At 38.3% G+C, this 22,259-nt stretch overlaps 1 protein-coding gene and 1 long non-coding RNA gene across 3 annotated transcripts in view; one reads left to right on the plus strand and one right to left on the minus strand.

Moving 5' to 3' along the window:
* The window catches only part of MYO16 (myosin XVI), a 548,145-nt gene extending 530,006 nt beyond the window's left edge, over positions 1-18,139 (minus strand). The window contains exon 1 of one of the 2 annotated variants that reach the window (XM_019731063.3): positions 18,005-18,139. The gene's annotated coding sequence lies outside the window, so the exon portion shown is untranslated. The remainder of the gene's footprint in view (positions 1-18,004) is intronic. The other variant, XM_074329516.2, reaches the window with a different exon arrangement.
* Positions 17,147-22,259, plus strand: part of LOC141571024 (uncharacterized) — a 50,935-nt gene continuing 45,822 nt past the window's right edge. Inside the window, exons 1-2 of the long non-coding RNA XR_012495491.2 lie at positions 17,147-17,245; positions 17,415-17,840. This is a non-coding gene — a long non-coding RNA (uncharacterized LOC141571024). The remainder of the gene's footprint in view (positions 17,246-17,414; positions 17,841-22,259) is intronic.

Genomic DNA, 22,259 nt, shown 5'->3' on the forward strand with positions numbered 1-22,259 from the left:
AATAAATTCTCCCTTGTTATTCTTGGCCCAAAATGTCAACCTATCAAGATCTCTAAAATGTTGATCTAAATCATCTGAAGTATTCGTGTTCATGACCTAGCCCTTCCCTCCCAGGTATATACCATGCATACATATATACACATATACATCTAGAAAGCATGCCAGGACTCACAGAGTAGAATTATTCATAATATACCAAATTGAAAACTAAAAACCCAAAGCTCAGTAACAATAGAATAGATAAATGCATTCTGGTATACTCACAAGAAGAAATATATCCAGCAATGAAATTGAATAGGCAACAATTATCAATGATTCCATTCACAAAAGTTCACAATCAGACCAAACAAAACTATAGTGTTCCGGGATGCATATACGATAAGCTTACACAGGAAAGCAAAAGGAAAAAATACTATAAAAGTAAGGACAGTGGGTAGTGGAGTTGCTTACAATAGTTTATTTCTTGACACATGTTTACCTTATTATAGTTTAAATGTTCTTTTACATTATATTTATTTTTTTCTATGAATTTCATAAACAAATTAATATTAATTTAAAAGAATTCATTAGAATGACTGCCCTTCTATAACTCACAAACATTCCAGGTCAGAGGTAGTGACAGGAGGGATGTTTAAAGTGATGTCTGACCATGGTGTTAGCCCTTGTCTTCTCATTCAATTTCTGCTGTATCTTGAGATAGCTTTATTCATAGACTAGTTTCTGTCATGGTAGCACCAGGGCCACAGTAGGGCAATATGGAAAGACAGAGAGAGATAGAGAGAGAGGGAGAGAGGGAGTAAACCTCAATAATGGAAGAAAAGTCCTGAGCCATAATCAGTTGGATCACATTCTTAACACTGAAAAATCACCAGAGCAAAAAGGATACTATCATATTGATCAACCTAAGCCAACCACGTAATTAAACTGAAGTTTGATTTTTGTCTCTTTCACCCAAACCACATGCTACTTCGCAAGGAGAAAACAGTGAAATAGATGGTGATTTATACACACTCAGATGCATACATACATATATATACATAAGTATACACATTCTTACATACAGACATTGTTACAGAGGGATCTACACCAAGGTGTAAAGAGTACATTTTGATAAAGTGTGAGAATACAAATTTTTTTTGTTGTTGGTTTATATGTACTTTGCAATGTTCCTATAACAATCACATACCCTGTCTGTAGTTTCTGCATGAGCGTGACTTCTACTCATGAAGGGCTCTTGTACATGTACCTTACTGATCTTGACGCTTATCTTGAATTCCATTTCAGTCTCTTGTTCCTTAATGATATGATCCTGATCAATCATCAAGATCAATTCTGCTGCCTCTTCTAGGTGGATATAACTCAGACACTCAGCCTACCTGAGTAGTTAGCACCATTTTTAGATGTATCTAGAGAATCACGAGAAGATGGACAAATTGAAACAATTCTAGGACTTGGATTCAGAAATGGAGAATCTATTACTTGTAGTATTATTTTATTTGAAATAAGTTGTTTTATTGTATGTTTTAATAAATAAATGCTAAGTTTTCAAGTATATATTTTTAAAAATATTCCTTCCTATAATTAATCATCAGATCTTTCTGCTTGTTCTTTCAAATATATCTCATTAAAGTTGTTCTTTGATTATCTAAGGCTGACACTAGTTGATTAAATATTTTGCCTTAACGGCAAAAGGGCTCAGATCAGCCTCTGTCACTTTATCCAGGTTCTCCTGTCCACAGATATGAGTCACACTTAATGAGGGCCATGATATATTCTGTCAAATCCAAGATAATTTGCAGAATGCCTTATTAAAATCAAACTGGATTCCAGTACTTAGAGTGACATTAGCAAGATGGCAGAATAAGAAACCCTAGTCTTTATTCTCCCACAGAGACATTGACTTAACAAAAACATATAGACCAAGATGCCTTTGTGTAAATGCTAGGAACCAACTAAGTAGTTGCAGTAACCCAGGCAAGCACAAAACTTAGAATAGCTGCATTCAAATAGGCAAGAAAAACCTTTGAATTCTACACATGATCACTCTGCCCCCAAGGAGGTCCAGCTGTGCATGACTGGGAGAAAATTTCCAATTCACACCTTCGCCCCCAAGAGGAAAACAAACAGACAAACAAAAAAACACAGAGAAACGTGCATGTAGTATGCCAGCTTTTGGGGGCTGTACAAGGGATTGGTTTCTGTCTAGCCTGACATGGAATGCTGACAGAATCAGCATACTCTTTATGTCTGTGGGCCACTGAGAGCAAAGAACTTGGTGACTTGCGGCAGCAACAGAGAACCTGCAGCACCACAAACAGACACCAGAGGGAGCAAGAGATTATAAACTCATGAAAAAGAAAAAAGCAAACCTCTCTAATTGGGAAACTCTACACTCACACCCAAAGATGCATCCCCAGAAAGGTATGAGAGGCTCCCAGCATCTCTAGCTGAGCTGATTGGTGAAGATCTTCCCCTATACAAAGCCAGTCCATAAAGACTGGGAAAGGTGGTTGTTTTTCCAAATGTCCCAGTATCTACTAAAAAATTTGCAAGGCATACAAAGAAACACAGAAACATAGCACAATTAAAGGAACAAAATAAATCTCCAGAAACTGATCTTAAAGAAATGGAGATCTGTAAAATACCTAACAAAGAACTCAAAATAGCCACATTAAAGAAGCAAAATGAGCTTAATAACAACAAAAAGAGAGAACTGAATAAAATCAGAAGAATGGTGAATTAACAAAATGGGAACATCAGCATAAAGCTATAAACTAAAAATCAGAACTAAACAGAAATTCTGGAGCTAAAGAATATAATAACTGAATTGACACTTACTGGAGAGATTCAACAACAAACTTGAACAAACAGAAGAAAGAATCAGCAAACTCAAAAACAGGTCATTTAAAATTATTGAGTCAAAGGAGCAAAAAGAAAAAAAAGAATGAAGACAGCTTAAGGAATACATGGAACACTATTAAAAGTATCAATGTACTCATTATGGGACTCACAGAAGGAAGGAAAGGAAGGAGGGAGGGAGAGAGGAAGGAAGAGAGAAAGAAAGGGACAGCGAGCTTATTTGAAGAAATAATCGTTAAAAATTTCCCATATCTAAGGAAGGAAATGGGCATCCAAATTCAGGAAGTTCAATGGATTCAAACTAGAATGAATCCGAAAGACCCACACTAAGACATACTGTAATTAAACTGTCAAAAGTCAAAAACAGAGAATCTTGAAAGCAGCAAGAAAAAGTTGACTTGTCACATACAAGAGAGCTTCCATCATGTTATCAGCAGATTTTTCAGCAAAAATCTTATAAGCCTAAACGGAACAAGAAGATACATATTCAAAGTACTGAAAGAAAAACACTGCCAACCAAGAATATTATGTCCAATAAAACTGTCCTTCAAGTATGTGTATGAAGGTGAAATAGACTTTTCCAGACAAACAAAGGCTGAGGGAATTCATTACCACTAGAACTGCCTTACAAGAAATGCTAAAAGGAGTATTTCAAAATGAAATGAAAAATGCTGCCAGAATAAAGAAGCCATATGAAAATATAAAGTTCTCTTGTAAAGGTAAATATATACTCAAACACAGAATCCTAAAATACTGTAATGGTGGTGGGTAAATAATTTTTAATTCCGGTATGGAATTTAAAAGACCAAAGCATAAAAATAACAATAAGATTATGTTAATGGATACATAATATAAAAAATGTAATTTGTGACATCAAGAACATAAAGCAGGAGTAGGGAAGATGTAAAATAGTAGAGATTTCATACGTAATTGAATTTATTAGCTCAAAATGGATTGTTATAACTATAGGATGTTTTATGTAATTCTCATGGAAACCACAAAGAAAATACCTATAGAAGATGTGCAAAAGAAAATAAGAAAATTATCTAAGTATGTCACTACAAAAGATTAATAAAACAGAAAGTAAGGCAGCAACAAAGGAAAAGAAGGACAAAATAATTATAAGATATACAGGAAACAACAAAATGTCCATACTAAGTAATTCTCTATCAGTAATTACTTTACATGTAAATAAATTAAACTCCAAAATACATAAAGTGGCTGAATGAATAAAAATAAAAACAAGATACAACTGTATGTAGTCTACAAGAGACTCACTTTAGATGTAAGGACACACATAGGTTAAAAATGAAAAGACAGGAAAAGATATGCCAGCCAAATAGTAACCAAAAGAGAGCATATTAATACACATATTAAATAGATTTTAGGCTAAATATTGTCAAAAGAGATAAAGAAGGACAGTATATAATAATAAAAGGATCAATTCACTTGCAATATATAACAATTATAAATATATATACACTCACATGTGAACATCCAAATATATGAAGCAAACATTGATATAATTTAAGAGAAAAATAGACAATAACACAAAAGTAGCAGTTTTCAATATTTCATGAGATGGTTAATTGTGTGTGTCAATTTGAGTGGACCATGGGATTCCCAGATTAAACATTCCTTCCAGGTGTGTCTATGAAGGTGTTTTTGGATAAGATTAGATTTGAATTGGTGTACTCAGTAAAATAAACTGCTCTTCCTATATGTGGCTACGCATTATTCAATCCATTAAGGTCCTGAATAGAACAAAAGGAAAAAGGAGAAATGTGTCCCCTTTTTTCTTGCCTCACTGCTTGAGCTGGGACATTTCATTTCATCTTCATCTTCTTTTGGACTGGGATATGCACCACCAGCTCTCCTGGTTCTCAGACCTTTAGTTTCAGACAAAATTACACCACCTGGCTTTCCTGGAACTTCTCACATAAACATGTGAGCCAATTCCTGATTTTTAAAAATCTCCTTTTCAATCCTGTTGGTTCTGTTTCTCTCAACAACCCTAACTAACACACTCCACTTTCCTTAATGGAGAGACTAACTAGACAGAAGATCAACAAGAAATCAGAGGACTTAAACAACAATGTAGACCAATTAATCACAGTCATATACAGAACACTCCATGGAACAATAGCAGAACACACATTTTTCTCAAGTGTACATGGAACATTCTCCAGTGTAGATAAGGTATTAGGACATGCTAAGCTAGGAAACAAGTCTTACAAATTTAAGAATACTGAAATCATACCAAATATATTTTCTGACCAGAAAGGTTGAAATTAGAAATCAACAGCAGAAAAATAACTGGAAAATTCACAAATATGTGGAAATTAACCAACATATTCCTATAGAACCAATGAGTCAAAGAAGACATCACAAAGAAAATTAGGAAACATACAAATCAAACTGAAAGCAAAACATACCAAAACTTATGGGATGCAATAAAGTAATACCCAGAGGGAAGTCTATAGCAGTAAACACCTACAATCAAAAAGAAAGATTTCAAGTCAACAATCTAACTTTACACATCAAGGAACCGGGGGTGGGGGGAGCCAAAAATTAGTAGAAGAAACAGAATAATAAATAGAGCAAAAATAAATGAAATAGAGAATAGAAAAAAAAGAATCAACAAAACCAAGAGTTGGTTTGAAAAGATCAACAAAATTGACATATCTTTAGCTAGACTAGAGAAAAAAAATGTCAAATAAATAAATCAGAAATAAAAAGGAGATATTACAATTATGCCACAGATTAAAAAAACATTATGAGACAGCTATGAACAATTACATACTAACAAATTGGATAACCTACAAGAAATGGATAAATTCCTAAAATATGCAACACAGTGATACTGAATCATAAAGAAATAAAAACTCTTAGCAGACTTATACCTAATAAGGAGATTACATTGGTAATCAAAAGCCTTCCAACAAAGAAAAGCCCAGGACCAGGTGGTTTCACTGTTGAATTCCAGCAAACATTTTAAGAATTCCAATCCTTCTCAAATCCTTCCAAAGAGCTGAAGAAGAGGAAACACTTTCAATAACATTTTATGATCACAGTATTACCCTAATACCATGCCAAAAATTCTCCAAGAAAACTATAGACCAATGTCCATGATAAATACTAGTATAAAAATCCTCAGCAAAATACTAGCAAAGTGAATTCAACAGCATATTAAAAGCATTATATAAACCAAAAGCAACAAAAGAACAAGACAAACAAATGAGAAACAGAAACTCATAGACACAGACAATGGTTTGGTGGTTGCCAGAGGGTAAGGGGGGTGGGGGGTGGGGGGTGGGGGGTGGGAGATGAGGGTAAGGGGGATCGAATATATGGTGATGGAAGGAGAACTGACTCTGGGTGGTGAACACACAATGGGATTTATAGATGATGTAATACAGAATTGTACACCTGAAATCTATGTAATTTTACTAACAATTGTCACCCCAATAAATTTTAATAAAATAAAATTTAAAAAAACAAAAACAAAAACAAAACATTATATACCATGACTAAATGGGATTTACTCCTGGGATGCAAGGATATTTCAATATATGAAAATCAATTATTTTTATACACCACATTAACGGAACAAAGACTAAGACTCACATGATTATCTCAATTAACACAGAAAAAGCATATGACAAAATTCAAAAAGTTTTTATGATAAAAATACTTGAGAAACTAGGAATAAAAGGAAATTATGTCAACATAATAAAGGCCATATTCAATGCCACGGCTAATATCATACTCAATGGTGAAAAACTGAAAGCTTTTTCTCTAAGATCAGGAACAAAGCAAGAACATCGATTCTACCACTTTTATTCAACATAGTACTAGAAGTCCTAGCCAGAGCAATGAAGCAAGAAAAAGAAATCAGAGAAATCCAAATTCTAAAGGAAGAAATAAAATTATTTCTGTTCACAGGTGGCATGCTCTTATATATAGCAAACCCTAAATATTACACACACAAGAAAACAAACAAAAAACTGTTAGAACTAATACATTCAGCAAAGTTACAGGATACATAATCAATAAACAGAAATTAGTTGTTTCTATACACTATGAATTAACAATCTTAAAAAAGGTAATTAAGAATCTATAATAGAATCCAAAAGAAGAAAATACTTAGGAATAAACTTAACCAAGGAAGCAAAATACCTGTACACTGAAAACTACAAAATATTGATGGAAAAAATTTAAAAAGACACAAGTAAATGGATACATATCATGTGCTGATAGATTGGGAGACTTAATATTATAAAATACCCATATTTCCCAAAGTGATCTACAGATTCAATTCAATCTCTATCAAAATCGCAATGTTGTTATTTTTTGTTTTGTTTTGTTTTGTTTTCAGAAAGACCATTCTAAAACTTGTATGGACCCTAAATAGCCAAAATAATCCTGAGAAAGGACAAAGCTGGAAGTAGGTCTCATACTTCCTGATTTCAAAACACATTACAAATCTACAATAATCAAAAGAGTATAGTACTGACATAAACATGGATATACAGGCCAATGGAAAAAAATAAAGAGCCCAGAAATAAACCTTCATGTATACGGTCAAATGATCTTCAACGAGGATGTCACCTTAAACTTATATAATGTTATATGTCAAATACATCTCAATAAAGCTGGAAAAAAATTAAAATAGAATTATCATATGATTCAGCAATCCTACTTCTAAATATATATAAAAAAGTATTGAAAACAAGATCTCAAAGAGATATTTCCACACCCATATTCATTGCAGCATTATTCACAATTACAAAAGGCAGGAGTAACCTATATGTCCATTGATGAATGAACGGATAAACAAAATGTTTACATATAATGGAATGTTATTCTGCCTTTAAAAATAAAATCAAATCCTGGAGTATGCTACAAAATGAATTAACCTTGAGGACACTATGCTAAGTGAAATAAGCCAGTCACAAAAAGTCAAAAAGGCCATGATTTAATTTGCATGAGGTATCTAAATAGTCAAACTCACAGACAGAAAGTCGGAGGTAATTACCAGAGGCTGTGGGCAGGGGAGGGTAAGGGAAATGGGAAGTTGTTGAACAGGTAGAGTTTCAGTTTTGCAACATGAAAATGTTCTAGTGATCTGTTGCACAATTAACACCACTGTACCGTATATTTAGAAATGATTAAGATGGTAAATTTTATCTTAGGTAGTTTTTACAAAAAAAATCAAACTAAACTCTACCACAAATTCTTAGAATATAGGAACCTTAAAAATTAATTAGCCTAGATCCCTAATTTTACTGATGAGATGTAGCATTTATTTTAATTTGCTTTATTAGACTATGTAGTCCAGTTAGTTTGAACTTTTGTTCATTATTCTGCTCCTCACATTCTTCTATATAATGTATTATTTTTTATGGGAATCTATATACCAATGTATAGCTTCTAGGATGCTTAATGAAACTCGGGACAGTTGGCTTACCCCAGTTCTTTAGCATTTCTGTGATTCTCCATCATGTCCCAAGATTACCAATAGCGCTCACAAAATCACATTTGAAGTTATTTCAGTATCCTGGAGTGGGATTAATGTGAGTCTAACCTAAATTCACTTAAAAGAGCTAAATGAATTTTTGTTTTGATTTCCTCACCTATATTGATCTTTAATCCAAGATTCTAATTTGTTTGGCTTTTTTAAGCTTCTTCTCTTTGGCGAAAAGGGTGGAGACCAAAATTATGATGACTAGATCCACAAATCATCTTTTCTTTTTAGGTATATCATCAGTCCCAAGTAGAAGTTGACCACTGCCTTGCTCTTCTTACTCTAAATGTGACAAAAATAATCTTGTTTATTGTCCTTAGCACTTTTTCATAGCTGCACTCATGATAAGATTTAATCCTGACATTCTTCTTATGGGTTCACATCACTCTCTTTTACTTTGTTGGACACTTGCCCAACACTTTACCTTGTACACATGTCCTAGCTAAATACTGTCTCACAGGTGACCCTGGGGTGTGACACGACATTTCTGTGTGACTTCTTTCACTTCTCCCTAATGACATGTGACTGCAAAGCCATTATTTTGCTTTTAAATCTGCCATTCCATTTATGCCACATCTGATTTTACAATTTCTGTCCACTGGGCTATAATTATCTTTCCTCGTAACATGTCAAAATCCATTCTCCTATGACCTACTATGCACCAGACATAATACAAACCAAGACAGTAGGAACATTTTTTTTTCTAATATTTTCATCACATATATATCACCAAATTCCTATTTATTAATTAGAATCAAGTCCACTATAGCGTTTCTTCTCACTGTTTTATGTTGCAATAATAAGCTTCTAGAGAGCAGCTCAAACTTTTTTAAGTAACCCAGGCACTTGCAGAATAAAACTTTCAGCAGAAGTCTTAATACACTGACATCTTCTCTAAGGCAGGATAACAACAGCTAAAGTTTGCAGAGATTCTACTCAGCAATAAGCCCTGAGCTAAACACCTACAGACAATCTTATCTCATTTAATTCCATATTTCACCTATAAGGCAGGTAGTGTGCTCAGCTCATTTCACAAATGAGTCCTACAAAGGTTTTTTCATATATTCATGGTCCCAGAGAAGAAACAGAGCTGGAATTTCAACCAATTGCATGTCCACCTAAAGCTCATTCCCTCATTGACCACTTATAACTTCCATTTCCCCCCGAAAATAAGACCTAACCAGAAAATAAGCCCTAGCATGATTTTTCAGCATGATATCACCTGAACATAAGCCCTAATGCTTCTTTTGGAGCAAAAATTAATATAAGTCCCGGTTTTATTTTCAGGGAAACAAGGTACATTGCAATTTCCCACTCCAATGCATCTCTTATCCATCTTTATAAGGAAAATTCAGTTTATCATCCTTATTTGAATTCTTACATATCTGTAGCTTTAGCAAATCCCTTCCTGAGAAATAACATGTCTTAATTTCATTCCAGAAAACTATTGTTTCTTTTCACACACTAAAAAATGAAAATACCAAGCTAAAACCTATACACTGTATCTTCTCGGTATTCTGTTCTAAATTTCTTTATTTCTTATGTCAAAGTTCTTTTGTCTTGCTTTTGCATTTAGTTTTTAATCACTGAAATAACTGTAAAGTTAATGACTCGCTGTTCCAAATCATAAAGATAAAAGGCATATTAATAGACTTTTTGAAAGAAGATTTGGGATTTCATGAAGCGATTTCTACCCAGGGACTCCCAGCCACATATTACTGAGCTGCTTATAACCAAGAATCTAAATTAGAAAGAAAATGAGTAAGCCTGAATAAGACTTTATCATTCTTCAAGGAATTATTTAATATTTCAAATGTGTTCATTAAAGGCATACAGTGCCACATGCTAGAGGCTTTAACCTCCCAAGTTTATTTTTAAAAGACCAACTAATTCCAGTAATAAAAATGAAAAAGAATGCAGTCAATATTTTATTAAAAAATAGCATACTCAAATGCCTTTTTTTATGTATAATTCAATTCAGATTATGAGAACTTGGGCATCAAACTCACTCTTATCCATACCTTCAATCGTATTGTTTTTAACCCAAAAGGCCCACAGTGATTTTTATGAGGGTTTACCTGATTTATTTTACTTACATTACTTAATACTATTTGGTTGGTGCAAAAGTTATTGCGGTTTTTGCTATTATTTTTAACCTTTTAAACCGCGATAACTTTTGCACCAATGTAATAGCAGTGTCTATCATGGTAATTATTTGTGGATAAATGAGAAGCATCAAAAACTTAAGAAATAAATACAAGACATCAACCATTCGAATGAAGTATGGGTTATGCCTTAATTTTTTTTCTCCTTAAAATTCAGTAAATGTACAACTTACGTCTAGTTTTTGTTTTTTGGTATCACTACTATTTATCAAAGTCAATTTCTACATAAATTACACTAAACATGACCTTCATGTTCCACTGTTTCTCAGTATCAGGCTCAGCAAATATTTTCTGTAAAGGAAAAGATAGTAAATATTTTAAGTTACCAGGGCCATAGGGTCTATGTGGGATACACATTCTTGGTTTTGTTTTTGGTTTTGTTTTGTTTTTAGTATCCTTTAAAATGTGAACAGCATATTTAGCTTACAGGCTGTACACAAATAGGCCGCAGGTTGTATTTGGCCCTTGGGCTATAGTTTGTTGCCCCAGGCTACAATGGTTTTCTATATGGCACTTGTTAAAGAAACACACTTTTTTTGTTTCTCCTAAAAAGAGTGAACCTGGATTTTTGCTTAGTGATAAGAGCACAGGATTAATAATCAGACCTCTATGCTAGTCCTAATCTACCCCAATTTAGTCAGTGTAACTCTGACTAAATTACTCCATCTCTATGGGTTTTCTTTCCTTATCTGTAAAATGAGCAAAGGAGTTTCATGGGATGAAGAAGAACACAGAGTCAGAGGGAGCAATCGGGTAGGATCAGGAGAGATGGGAGAGAGAAGAGATTCAACAAAAAGTATGGACCGTGAAAGGAAAGATTCATTTGATACTGTGAACCCTGAAAAAGAAGAGACCGACCAAGGGCTCCTGGTGGCTAACTGGGCTCAAATATCAAAACAGAGCCTAGCAGCCATTTCTAAACAGGGGTCTCTCACGTAAACCACACTTCAAGAAGAAGGCTGCACTGAGCTGCCTCCCTCCTGCACTGAACTGCCTGCCTGCACTGTGTTCCCGACAGCTGAGCCAGCCCTTCTAAAGGAATTCCTGGAATTGTATGGCAACCAATATAACTAAGGCTTTCCCCATCCCATAGAAGCCATGCAGCTACATCCCCATCAGAATCTTCACCAACAAATCAGAGCAGCTCCATTATGACCTACCAGAACAGTGATTTTCGGACCAACCAAACTGCGAAGGTTTGGAGTCCTTATTTATGTGAGGATGGACCAATCAGGGACCAGGGGCAGGGACTTCTTCTATATAAGTTAGTTCCACTCTGGCTGAGGGAGCACACTTTCCCTTTCCACCAAAGACTGAAGACTGAATTTCCCTGGCTGGTACTGAAACACTAAAGCTAAAACATCGAAGACATCTCGCTGGACCAGAGTGAAGAAGAGCTGACAAAAGAGACCAGGGCAGAGTGGATCTGACACACATAGAGCAGAGCAGAGCTGTCTAGCCAGAGAGCAGCCTCACCCAAGGGTCACCTCACCTGAGGGCCACCTCACAGCCAAGGTGTTCCATAGCTGTGATGCTTCATAATTGAGCTGTACTACGGAGCTGCTCCACAGCCATGCTGTTCCCATAGCCTGGCTGTATCACAATCAACCTGTTTGCACTGAATAAAGTTTCCTTCTTCACCTCACCCCAAATTGGTACCAACAACCATCAGTTGACAATGTGAACCCTAAGAAGGAATTTAGCTCTTGAGAGGGACTCCCATGGTCAACTGAGGGCCCAAATTTTATGTATAATAAGAGTCTAGTGGCCATTTGCTAACAGAGGAGACCCTCAGACTGAACTCCAGTTTCCCTCACTGCATCTGACTTGTTTACACATTCTGAGTGACCCACTGCAGGAAAGCCCTGGTTTCATCTTTCTACCAGCAGAATGAGACCTACCCTGTCCAATTAGAACTGTGCAAATTGCATCTTTGTTTGCTTCTATACTGACCAATCAGAACTGCACAATCTGGCATCCTCATTCCCATAAAATTGGGAACTTGGGCGGGAACTTTCGCTATAAAAGATGGCCTCCCCTTTGTCCTGATGGAACACAATTTAGGTTGCTACTTGAAACTGTCTCCCGAGCTGCAGCTCCTTTTGCTCAAGTAAATGCTTTATGTTCTTTTTACAGTCTAAAATTAATTTGGGTTTACAAGAGTGAGATGAAGTCTCTAGGTGGGCAGAGTGTAGGGAACTGTGGGATTAGAATCTCCAAAGGGCATTTTCAGGCCTCTAAGGCAGCTTGCCTTTTGCCTGTGCAATGCTTATATCCATTCATATAACACTTACCCAATATAGAGGCTTACACGAAGATGAATAAGGAAGCAGTAATTACAGCACCGGGAAAAGTTGGACATTCAAACAGAGCAGGGAACACTAAGGATTAAGCACAAGATGCCCAGACAGAAAGGAGAGGTCCAAAGAGGGACATCTATGGGGCAAGAGTGTTTGGAGAAAGAGGGTCTGCCTTTGACTCCAGCTGAGCAAAGTGAGAAGAAGCACATGCCCAGCTCACAGGAGCATGAATAACATCTCCAGATTAAGAAATGCTAAGTTCCATTGGAGAACTGCAAGCAAGTTGGTGTTGTCCAAGGCAGAAGATGTAGGTCAGAAGAGCCGAGAGGAGGCTAGAGGGTGGGGTCAAGGACAACTGAGGGCATGCAGAGAAGCATGCACTGCATGCCATGGGTAACAGGAAATCACTGAAGTCTTTTCCACAAGAAGTCCATTGGCCAAATTTGCATTTAAGATAAATTACTCTGGCAACTAGAAGACGATATGAGGGGAAGACTAGAGCAGGAAGACGAATTAGGAACTGATCCCTTACCCCTGGCAGGGGGTGATGAAGAGTTGACCAAGGGCAGTCATAAAAAGATCAGAATAGAGGAGACTAATCTCAGCAACACTTATAAGATAAATTGTAGACTTGATGACTGACAGGAAATGGAAAGTGGAGGAGGCAGAGGAAGAGCAAATAAATGAAAAGACTGTGGATGGTGCTTCCTCCACGGGGGCAGGAAAGAAACAGGGGTAACAGAGGTAGAGTAGAAGAAAGTAACAGAGATTATGAACTACAGTTTGGACAAATGAAACCAGACTTGGTATGGAACACACAGGTAAGGTGTCCCACAGGCAGATACAGGTCAAAAAGTACAGAAATAACAACAACAACAAAAAGTCATGACTAGAGATGACAGTCTGGAGCTCAGCCAGAGGCATGTAGAGACTGGAAGAGAAACCCCGTGCAATAGGGAAGTTAGGAGAAGCAGAGGCCAAAGGGAAGCGTATGGAAGAACCAATCTGAGGAGGTGGACAAGAGAAGCGAAGTCAGAGAAGATATAAAGGACCCAGTAGCAGCTAAAAGGTGGGACGTCTGCTGTCAAACGCTGCTCAGTGAGAGGACAGAAGAGTGGGAGAACAAGTTCAGTAGCATCATCTGAACAGAAAGAAGCTGGAATGCAGAGCCTGAGGAATGAATGCTAATGAAGGTGAGTGAATATAGACACCCTAGTCCCAGCTTCTTCCATATCCAAAGAAATAAACGCATTGCAGAAATTATAAAGACTAGGTCATTTAAAATCATTCCTTTAACACAGTTGTATACAAAGTATTGTAATTGTATGTTGGATATACAATAAATCAGTTGATACAATTCTGGCACTTTAAAGTTTACAAATCTATTCAAAACCAGCCTCATTTTGTTTATGTATGTTTTTCATTACAGTTAAATAAAGGTGAATCTAAACTACCGTAGAACAAAAGACCTGGTTTATTGTCAAGTGTTCTGGAATCAAACATGAGGATAAAAAAAGTAAGACAATCTTTGCAGATTCCTATATAAGATAGGGAAGAGAGGTGATTCTAGCAAGGTGGAAGAGACTAAATGTGAATTCTTGAATGATAACTGTGGTCCTCAAATGCAGTACTTATGAAAATCACTCAGGGCTGGTGGAGGGAGTGTCCTTTGTTTCACCCCAGATTCTGATTCTGCAGGTCTGGGGTGAGCTGAGGAAGTCTACTTTCTGGGCACCTCTGGGAGATCTAGAGTTGGCAGGCTGGGGAGCACACTGCCCTATCCTTAGAGATATGCAACCTTTTCTAAGTCAAGTTATTGTGTACTTGAATAACTGCTCATTCTCAGGAAAGGTCACAACAGAACTGTTAAAATTTTTTCCATCCTTTCATCATTTAAAAATTATTGGCACATTCCCTTGAAAAAAAGTACAAGCTTAAAAGAGGCCAGTTGAGGAGAAATGCTTGATTTCAATTAACTCATTAGCTCAATATATTCTAAAAGCATCCAGTGAGTCCTTACTCAGGGCCAAATCCCAGGCAGGTGATGGGGATGTGAAGGTGAAAACAGACTTGGGATGGTAACATGCAGTGTGATTATCACTCACCTATAGGGGAGCTCCAGAAGGGCACCTAATTTTGCCTGGGGGTATTGATACGAGGGAGAAGGAACAGATTTTGGTGATCAGAAATAGGGAGTGTGGAATGACCATGTCTACCCTGCATCATTCCATAGGCAGTTGTGAACATCAAGGGAGATCTCAGGTGGAAAAGCAACTTACAAAATGGTCAGGTGTTGTTACTATGAGCTTCTCAGATTCTAAGGGTAAAAGACACTTTACTTCCTAGTATAACTGCTTCCTCACTTCAATGCACTTCAAGCAAAAATCATCTTTTCTTACGCCTGAACTTTTTCTTAAACCTACATAGGTAACTTGTATGCATTTTTAATGTTTCCTGTTCTCCTGATATGCTCACTCTTTGCTCTCTGGAACTCTTACAGAACAATGTATCATTCTTAGTACAGAGAAGAATAGAACAAAGGAGTGGCTGGAAGAAGGGTTGGCAGAAGGAGACCCTCAATGGAAAGGGGTGAGGAGAAGATCATTGGTGTAATAACTTATCATCTACGAAAGGTTTCACCTGTATGCCTTCCTCTCAGGAGGAAATAACCAAAGCCCCTATCTTCCCACACACTTTCTTGGTAGAAAGAGCAAAGACCTTGCTAAGATCTAGCTCTGTGATCTTGAAACAATGACCTAAGTCCTCTGAGCCTCATTTTCTTCATTTGTTGTACAGGGAGCTTGAGCAGGTCATTCTACAAGCTCCTCTCTGTGCTGGTGTTTTCTCGTTCTATGAACGTGTGCTGTCATTGGCCCAGATTTGCCCTGGTGATAAGATCCCAAAAGGGCAGATACATTGACTGAACATTTGAAATGCTCAGCTAACCAACTACAGGCTCAAATTTAAAGAAGTATCATTTTCAAATATCCCAGTTCCAATACAATATCTTTTCTCACTTATATAAATGTTTTACTATATTTAAGGATTGACAAGTTACCTACATATATATAGGTGCACATATTATGTGCACCTATATGTATTATGGTTTTACTCAACAGATTTTATTTTCTGATTTCTTATGGAGTAGGAAATGTTTCTATTTTTTTCAAGAACATCCACGTTCTTCGGTGGGCTGATATTTAGTGAGCCTTTATCTTCACGAGTACTGACCTATCCACAGATCACATTAACGCCTGCCACAATAGCTACTGAAGCTTGCATCTTCAGGCATTCTCAAATCAGAGAAAAAATCTTTAAAGTATTAATTGCACAATGAAATCATTCAGCTATTTTAGTGTGTACTGAACAAATCAGTTCACTCCCCCAGTTCTCACAGGACACAGATAAAGTCAACCATAGCACCATGCCTTCTAGATGGAATTTCATTGATTAAACTTAGTTTTCCTTTAGTAAATATCACACTCTGGATGATTTTTACAACAACTAATACATCCCTGGGTTATATTAGTACTGTTTCTTAAGCAAAGCCATATATTCTGGTCTCCAAAAAGTCCATCAAATATAAATATCATATGCTCACACAGCTTGATCACATGTGATAAGGGGCCATAGCTGTAAAGCTAAGTATATGTCACATATGTTTGCATAATCCTAATAAGCTAAACAACTTCATACAAATAGACACGTTTTGGAGGACCCTTAACCCAAGGATGACAAATTACCTTCAAAGCCTTTAGCAATATCAAGAGTAAAATTTAATTTACTTTGACAGCTATGCAGTGATCCCATAATGAGGGAGCTGAGGGTCCCGGTGGTTGCCCCCTCCTCAGTCCTGTGGCTTTAATTTCAGGATCTCATGGATGACTTAGGGTCCCTTGTTTTTTCTCTTGATTCTAAGTGAAAATCACCAGGAGATGCATGAATAAGACTACAGGGGCTCCATAAGTACCCCCACTGGGGCAAATATACGTGTGAGACATTTTAACCTTCACCTGAACAGATTCCAGACATTTTATGAGATCCTCAAAGAAAGCCAGGACTCAAAGAGGATGAGCGCTTCCGGGGCTTTTGCACTTGGGAGGATAAAGACCGCCTTTCCCTCCTGTCTTTTCTGCTCACTGACTCCTCTGGCCAATTCAGAGCAGCTAAGTTTTACTTGGCCCTGCTTAGCAAAACACAGTCCCTACTCCTCCAATGGTTAAATGATTCTTCCAAGTGGCAAATGATTAACACACACTTTAAATGTATTTGGCTCACTCCCCCAAAACAGAGATCTGATCCACGAGCCAGTAGCTACAGCTTTTCAGTAAATGACAGAAATGCAAAGAGAACTTGATGAAAATCACCTCCATTACCTTTCAGGGGCGTCCAAGGTACCAATTAAACCCAGTACTTCCACCGACCTAATTGGTTTTACCCAGCCAGGGAAGACGGGGCGGGAACTGGGCAGGGGACGTGTGTGTGTGTGTGTGTGTGTGTGTGTGTGTGTGTGCCGCGAATGAAGAGCCCCCGGTGCCATGCCTCCCACTTTGCCCACCACAGAGTCTCCGGTCCCTCAAGACAATGGAGCTGATATTGTCCGGCGGGAGTCTCAATCACAGGTCGTGGAAGATCAGTGGAAGACGCAACAGCTTGGGAGCCCTCCTTCACACCTACATCTTTGTTCTCTGAAGTGTCGCTCTTTCACGCTCCCTCCATCCCCCCCGCCAAAAAAAAAGGGGGGGGGGACGAGGAAGAACTCCCTGCCTCTCCCACAGTGGTCGTATAGGTGATCGCTCGGCTTCGCCCATCTCCCGTAGCAACGAGAGGCTCCCAGTTCCTCTAAACTGCCACTTTCGCCTCCTCTCCTGGGCTAGGTCCAGAGTTCAGACCGCTTCTGTTCTCAGCTCGCGTCCATCTATCTCCCCGCGTCCATATACCTCCCCGCGTCCCTCCTCTCCACGCGACCTCTCTACTCTGGGACTCAAGGTAGGTACCCGGAGACGCAGGTGCGAGCATCGCACCCTCCCGGAGTCGCAAGCGCTACGGGATAGAGAGCATTGAGCTCCGCCGACCTCTACACCTGGGGGCAAGGCTGCTTGGTCAACTGCCCCGCGCTGGAGACCACGCACGGCTTCCCAATCGGTTCCTACCTGCTGGGGAAGGGTCTGTGGGAGCCGAGTGCCGCAGGCCTAGCGTTCACGGGAATCGATTCCTGGTGCGTCCCGTGAGGGGCTGCGGGTGCGTCCGGGCGCTGTACGGCGGGTCCACTGCGCCCGGAGCTCTGCGCGCTGGGAGCGGGCGCAGTGAGCGCCGCCCGAACCGCGGGAGACTGGTGACTGCCGCTCGCCACCCGGTGGGCTGTGCTCACTCGTCGGTCGGAGCGCAGCGTCTACCGACACACTCGCCCCTCCCCGCGCGCCCTACCGGCCACGGGGGTGAACTCCTCCAGCTCCCAGGGGCGCCGTTCCACCCGCTGCCTGCCGTAGTTCTGCGTCTCACTTGCCTGCCTCCGCCAGGATACGAAGCTCGCCTCCCTTCACCCCCGCCCGGGTGGCCCCTCCAGGTCCCCTGCCTCCCTCCTTCCCACACTCGCACGCGTTGTCTGAGACCGCGCCTCTCTCTCCAATTCCAGCTCCTTCGATCCTCCCCTTAGGGTTCTCCCTCCTCTAGCTTTGCTGCGAATCTAAGAATAGGGCTCACTCTTCAAACTTTTCCGTTCCGACTTCTGCAAGAAGCGAGGGAGCAGGAGGGGAAGAGGGTGGCCTGGAGGTGGGCCATCCGCCCAATGGCCGGGCAGCTGTGACCTGGAGCGGGCATCCCCCTTGGGCAGCCCGACCAGAACAAAGGCCATCGCAGGGACTATGGCAGATGAGTGACCCTTTTTAAAGATACAGAGGCCATAACAGTTCTTCCCAGTCTAGGATTTGAAAGCCTCTGAGATTCTTCTAAAATCTGCTCTAATATATGAACTTCAACGTGGAACAAGATGAACGTGGGCAAGGACCAGCCTTTCTCTAGGGAACTGCTCTCTGTTGCAATTTTCATGACAAAATAGAAGGCTTCCACCCCCACCACTTCCAAATTTTGTTCTTGGCTGGCTCTGTAAACATGTTTCCCTGTCCACATTTTGCCATGAGGGCTACATGATATACAGATAATTCTGGGGTTAATATGATATACATGCACACAGATATACACACACACAAACATAATATAATAGTATGTAACAGAGGGCCTTGTACATAACACATACTCAATAACTGTTTATTCAAATTAGTTTATAACCATATTAATTATTGGGTAGCTGAATAAATCATGATATGTGCACATACGAAAAATAGAGAATCTAGAGTTCTCTTCATGGACTGTAAATTTCATACTTCAGTGTCATTATACCACTGTATGTTCAGGAATGGATTAAATAATGATTCTGAGATACTGTTTTAATTTTCATTTATAGCTCATATGTTTTCTGTGATTTAGAATATATTTTGTGAATTTTAAGATAGGGTCAATTAAATGAATTAATTTACCTTATAATTACAATGAGGCTATATGAAAATGTTTTCCATACATAATCTGACAAGACTGGGGTCCCACGTCAGATTTACTTCTTATAAAAATAATTTACAAAGTCATCGAATTTATCAAAGCAATTCAACAATAGTACTAAGAATAATGTAGACAAGTAAGAATGACTGTGAATTAAAAATAGTACAAATAGCTCAGCATCTAATTATTTTCTTGGCATTTTATACATTGGCGCCAAGACATAGAAACGGGCTATGAGGACTATTACCCATTTGTATGGTTACTGTGTTGCATAATATGTGAAACCATTTTGTTTCTCTCTATATTAAAAGGTATGTACAGAAGAACTTTGCACAGATTTACCTTTCCAAAAGTTAGCTCTGGTAACCAGCACTTAAAAACTCTACAAACGTCAAACCAAAGGTGCCTATTAAAATACTGGATAATAATGTGGATTCATTCAGCAGCAGAATTCGGGCTTTGTATTGCTAAAGTGCTTATATGTCTCAAATATAGGGGATGTATTTAATATGTGTTTCTATCTAGCATATATCAAAGTTTCTACATTAGCAGTTTATAGTTATTAGAAGAAACTGAAAGGAAATTATATAAAGAAAAAGCCCATAAATCATTTAAAAAAGCATCATGTTTGTAGTCTAGCTATTCCCATCACATTCTGCTCATGTAGCCATCACAGTGGCTTCAAATACACAAGTGATTCTGATAAGGCTTTAAAAACGATTATACTATCCAAGCATGTAGGCAATATATTATTAAGAATGTCAATATTGGTTCACTTCCCAGAGGTAATTTTTCTCTTTAAAGTGAACTATAAATGCTGGCTAGCCATTGGCGAGCATTCTGTTTACATGGAGGCATCAGATTCTGAAATAGTAATTCTTTTGCTAGCACGGAAGCATGCATTATCCCGCTTTCACAGCCCCATGAGCTACATAGTAATAAAAGAAGATTGTCTTACTAAGAACCCCAAAGAATGCAGTTACTTTTACATCCTGAATTAAAGTTTTTGTCAATTTTCAGAACATAAATTATTAGCTTCGCCTTATGGAAAAGTTTGTGAAGTGAATCCTTTGTATGTTATTACACTTACAGTCTAGCGTACCTCTTACTGTGTTTCTCCAAAAATAAGACCAAGCCGGACCATCAGCTCTAATGCATCTTTTGGAGCAAAACTTAATATAAGACCCCATCTGATTTTAATATAAGACCGGGTATAATATGACATAATATAATATAACATAATATAGGGTCTTATATTAATTTTTGCTCCAAAAGACACATTAGAGCTGATGTTCCGGCTAGGTCTTATTTTTGGAGAAACACAGTATATACCTTTCTCAAATAAACTAGTAATTTAAACATAAAGTAATTTGCTAATTATTAACAGTTATTTGTGAAACAGAGACATTCGTTTCCCATAAAACAACACATCTAAAGTTATCTACCTAAAAGTATTGGTATGTGCCAGAAAACAGAGAATTTCGTATGTATTATTGGGAAGCACAGCATCATATTTAAAATCAATGCACAGTTATAACTCTTGCTTCACAAGTTGTATAAAAATCTAGTTTCTCTATTTGCTATGGACTCAATGTTTGTATCCTCCCCACCCCCACCTACCCACCCCCAAATTCATATGTGGAAACCCTCACTCCCAATGTGACGTTATTAGGAGGAGATCCCTTTGGAAGGTGATTAAGTCATGAGGGTGGCGCCCTCATAAATGGCATTAGTGCCTTGTGAGGATACAACGAGCAGACAGCCCGTGCGATTCAGAAGAGGGCTTTTCTCAGAAGGACACTGCAGGCACCCTGATTCAGACTTGCAGACTGCAGAACCGTGAGAAATAAATTTGTGTTTTTGATACGTCACCCAGCCTACGGCAATTTGTCATGGAAACTAACTGAGTATTGTATCAGTTGTTGAGATAGGGTGTTGAGATCTTCAACTATATTTGTGAGTTTTTATATTTCTCTTTGCAGTTCCGTCAGTTTTTACTTCACGTGTTTAGAATTTCTGTTTTCAGTGCACAGTGTTTAGAATTATGTACTGCTAATGAATTGACCACTTTATCATTTTGAAATGATCTTCTTTATCCCTAATAATATTCTTTAAAACTAAATCTACTTTTTCTGACACTGAAATGGCAGGTCACTCTAGCTTTCTTTTGAATCATGTTAGCATGGTATCTCATTCTATCTTTTTACTTTTAAAATAGCTGTGTCTTTTTATGTAAAGCGTGATTCTATTGGAGAAGGCCATCAGGAGGACGTGACCAACTGTTGATCTGTCAGCTGGCAATCCCTGGGACTATCAGGTTCACCATCCCCTCCCCTGTCTGTGGAAAGTACGTTCAGCCCGCCATTTCCACACAAAGAGCCTTTCCAAGGACACAGCCTTGAGAGAGCAATGGCTTTTTGAGGCCATCAGGACTGGATAAGTGACTGCACCCCATTTAATCCTTTCTAAAACTTTTAAGATTCTGGTGGGAAGGTACAGAGATCTACTCATCTTGTTATGCCCAGGACAAGCCTTGCATGTAAGTTCCCTTGCTTATTAGAACCTCCATCTATCCATCTGGAAAGGTCTGCTTCTTTCTGTGGTCTCTTCTTACCCTCCATAAACCCCCCTTGGGAGCCATTTTGAATTTTACTCTGGAACACCTGAGGTTGTGAGCCAACATTAACATTTATTAGTTACCATGGAGACACTAATGTCATCTGCATATGCAGAACTTATTGACAAAAAGATGAAGTTTAGAAAATTTCAGACATTAAGTAGTGGTTATTGAGACCACATTTGTGGTGAAAACTATTTAAAAATCTATGTATTATGCATGAAGTATTTACAATT

The sequence above is a fragment of the Rhinolophus sinicus genome, chromosome 16, assembly GCF_057876585.1.
Source record: "Rhinolophus sinicus isolate RSI-liver-muscle chromosome 16, RSI-T2T, whole genome shotgun sequence".
Classification (NCBI taxonomy): Eukaryota; Metazoa; Chordata; class Mammalia; order Chiroptera; family Rhinolophidae; genus Rhinolophus; species Rhinolophus sinicus.